Source organism: Schistocerca serialis, unplaced genomic scaffold (assembly GCF_023864345.2).
Source record: "Schistocerca serialis cubense isolate TAMUIC-IGC-003099 unplaced genomic scaffold, iqSchSeri2.2 HiC_scaffold_1393, whole genome shotgun sequence".
NCBI classification, from domain to species: Eukaryota; Metazoa; Arthropoda; class Insecta; order Orthoptera; family Acrididae; genus Schistocerca; species Schistocerca serialis.
In genome coordinates this window covers 29,964,091-29,968,315 of record NW_026047617.1, presented here as the reverse complement: position 1 = coordinate 29,968,315, position 4,225 = coordinate 29,964,091, and positions in this window count along the sequence as shown.

The following is a 4,225-nucleotide window of genomic DNA, read 5'->3' as shown; positions in this document are numbered from 1 at the left end:
CGTCTCCGGTGATTCTACGTTTTCGAATCCGACGCAAAACTAATAGTTAATAGTAACGTTCAGGGCCTCCTATTGGCGATTGAACACTCAAATTGCGTCGAGATTCAATACATCGAAATCCAGCCGACTTGTCTCCAAGGGGATATTGCTGTCTCGGGCACCATATGATCCTTCTCCAGTGAGTCTAGATTTTCGAATCCGACGCAAAAATGATAGTGAATAGTAACGTTCAGCGCCTCCTGTTGGCGATAGAACTCTCAAATTGCGTCGAGATTCAATACATCGTCCTCCAGCTGATTTGTCTCCAAGGGGATATTGCTGCCTCGTGCACCAAATGGTCCGTCTCCAGTGAGTCTGGATTTTTGAATCCGACGCGAAACTGATAGTTAATTGTAAGGTTCAGGGCCTCCTAATGCCCATGAAACACTCAAATTGCGTCGAGATTCAATACATCGGCCTCCAGCCGACGTGTCTCCAAGGGTCTATTGCTGCCTCGGGCACCTTATGGTCGTTCTCCTGTGAGTCTAGATTTTCGAATCCGACGCAAAAATGATAGTTAATTGTAACGTTCAGGGCCGTGTAAAGACGATGGAACACTCAAATTGCGTCGAGATTCAATACATCGGCCTCCAGCCACCTTGTCTCCAAGGGTCTGTTGCTGCCTCGGGCACCTTATGGTCGTTCTCCTGTGAGTTTAGATTATCGAATCCGTCGCAAAAATGATAGTTAATTGTAACGTTTAGGGCCTCCTAATGACGATGGGACACTCATTTTGCGTCGCGATCCAATACATCGTCCTCCAACCGACTTGTCTCCAAGGGTCAATGGCTGCCTCGGTCACCTTGTGATCGTTCTGCTATGAGTCTAGATTTTCGAATCCGACGCAAAAATGATAGTTACTTGTAACGTTCAGGGCCTTCTAATGACGATGGAACACTCAAATTGCGTCGAGATTCAATACATCGGAATCCAGCCGACTTGTCTCCAAGGGGATATCGCTGCCTCGGGCACCACATGGTCCGTGTCCGGTGATTCTACGTTTTCGAACCGACGCAAAACTCATAGTTAATTGTAACGTTCAGGGCCTCCTATTGGCGATGGAACACTCAAATTGCGTCGAGATTCAATACATCGACCTCCAGCCGACTTGTCTCCAAGGGTCTATTGCTGCCTCGGGCACCTTATGGTCGTTCTTCTGTGAGTCTAGATTTTCGAATCCGACGCAAAAATAATAGTTAATTGTAACGTTTAGGGCCTTGTAATGACGATGGAACACTCAAATTGCGTGGAGATTCAATGCATCGGCCTCCAGCCGACTTGTCTCCAAGGGTCTGTTGCTGCCTCGGGCACCTTATGGTCGTTCTCCTGTGAGTCTAGATTTTCGAATCCGACGGATAAATGATAGTTAATTGTAACGTTCAGGGACTCCTAAAGACGATGGAACACTCAAATTGCGGCTAGAATCAATACATCGGTTTCCAGCCGACTTGTGTCCAAGTTGATATTGCAGTCTCGGGCACAATATGATCCTTCTCCTGTGACTCTAGATTTTCGAATCCGACGCAAAAGTGATAGTTAATTGTAAGGTTCAGGGCCTCCTAATGTCGATGGAACACTCAAATTGCGTCGAGATTCAATACATCGGCCTCCAGCCGACCTGTCTCCAAGGGTCTATTGCTGCCTCGGGCACCTTATGGTCGTTCTCCTGTGAGTCTGGATTCTCGAATCCGACGCAAAAATGATAGTTAATTGTAACGTTCAGGGCCTTGTAATGACGATGGAACACTCAAATTGCGTCGAGATTCAATACATCGGCCTCCAGCCGACTTGTCTCCAAGGGTCTGTTGCTGCCTCGGGCACTCTTTGGTCGTTCACCTGTGAGTTTATATTATCGAATCCGACGCCAAAATGATAGTTAATTGTAACGTTCAGGGCCCCCTAATGCCGATGGTACACTCAAATTGCGGCTAGAATCAATACATCGGTTTCCAGCCGACTCGTCTCCAAGGGTTTATTGCTGCCTCGGGCACCTTATGGTCGTTCTCCTGTGAGTCTAGATTTTCGAATCCGACGGATAAATGATAGTTAATTGTAACGTTCAGGGACTCCTAAAGACGATGGAACACTCAAATTGCGTCGAGAGTCAATACATCGACCTCCAGTCGACTTGTATCCAAGGGGATATTGCAGTCTCGGGCACAATATGATCCTTCTCCTGTGAGTCTAGATTTTCGAATCCGACGCTAAACTGATAGTTAATTGTAAGGTTCAGGGCCTCCTAATGTCGATGGAACACTCAAATAGCGTCGAGATTCAATACATCGGCCTCCAGCCGACTTGTCTCCAAGGGTCTATTGCTGCCTTGGGCACCTTATGGTCGTTCTCCTGTGAGTCTAGATTTTCGAATCCGACGCAAAACTCATAGTTAATTGTAACGTTCAGGGCCTGCTAATGCCGATGGAACACTCAAATTGCGGCTAGAATCAATACATCGGTTTCCAGCCGACTTGTCTCCAAGGGGATATTGCAGTCTCGGGCACAACATGATCCTTCTCCTGTGACTCTAGATTTTCGAATCCGACGCAAAAATGATAGTTAATTGTAAGGTTCAGGGCCTCCTAATGTCGATGGAACACTCAAATTGCGTCGAGATTCAATACATCGGCCTCCAGCCGACTTGTCTCCAAGGGTCTATTGCTGCCTCGGGCACCTTATGGTCGTTCTCCTGTGAGTCTAGATTCTCGAATCCGACGCTAAAATGATAGTTAATTGTAACGTTCAGGGCCTTGTAATGACGATGGAACACTCAAATTGCGTCGAGATTCAATGCATCGGCCTCCAGCCGACTTGTCTCCAAGGGTCTGTTGCTGCCTCGGGCACCTTATGGTCGTTCACCTGTGAGTTTAGATTACCGAATCCGACGCAAATATGATAGTTAATTGTAACGGTCAGGGCCTCCTAATGCCGATGGAACACTCAAATTGCGGCTAGAATCAATACATCGGTTTCCAGCCGACTTGTCTCCAAGGGTTTATTGCTGCCTCGGGCACTCTTTGGTCATTCACCTGTGAGTTTAGATTTTCGAATCCGACGAAAAAATGATAGTGAATAGTACGTTCAGCGCCTCCTGTTGGCGATATAACTCTCAAATTGCGTCGAGATTCAATACATCGTCCTCCAGCTGATTCGTCTCCAAGGGGTAATTGCTGCCTCGGGCACCAAATGGTCCGTCTCCAGTGAGTCTGGATTTTTGAATCCGACGCGAAACTGATAGTTAATTGTAAGGTTCAGGGCCTCCTAATGCCCATGGAACACTCAAATTGCGTCGAGATTCAATACATCGGCCTCCAGCCGACGTGTCTCCAAGGGTCTATTCCTGCCTCGGGCACATTATGGTCGTTCTCCTGTGAGTCTAGATTTTCGAATTCGACGCAAAAATGATAGTGAATTATAACGTTCAGGGCCTCCTAATGCCGATGGAACACTCAAATTGTGTCGAGATTCAATACATCGGCCTCCAGCCGCCTTGTCTCCAAGGGTCTGTTGCTGCCTCGGGCACCTTATGGTCGTTCTCCTGTGAGTTTAGATTATCGAATCCGTCGCAAAAATGATAGTTAATTGTAACGTTTAGGGCCTCCTAATGACGATGGGACACTCATTTTGCGTCGCGATCCAATACATCGACCTCCAGCCGACTTGTCTCCAAGGGTCTATTGCTGCCTCGGGCACCTTATGGTCGTTCTTCTGTGAGTCTAGATTTTCGAATCCGACGTAAAAATAATAGTTAATTGTAACGTTCGGGGCCTTGTAATGACGATGGAACACACAAATTGCGTCGAGATTCAATCCATCGGCCTCCAGCCGACTTGTCTCCAAGGGTCTGTTGCTGCCTCGGACACCTTATGGTCGGTCTCCTGTCAGTTTAGATTATCGAATCCGACGCAAAAATGATAGTTAATTGTAACGTTCAGGGCCTCCTAATGCCGATGGAACACTCAAATTGCGGCTAGAATCAATACATCGGTTTCCAGCCGACTTGTCTCCAAGGGTTTATTGCTGCCTCGGGCACTCTTTGGTCATTCACCTGTGAGTTTAGATTATCGAATCCGACGCAAAAATGATAGTTAATTGTAACGTTCAGGGCCTCCTAATGCCGATGGAACACTCAAATTTCGGCTAGAATCAATACATCGGTTTCCAGCCGACTTGTCTCCAAGGGTTTATT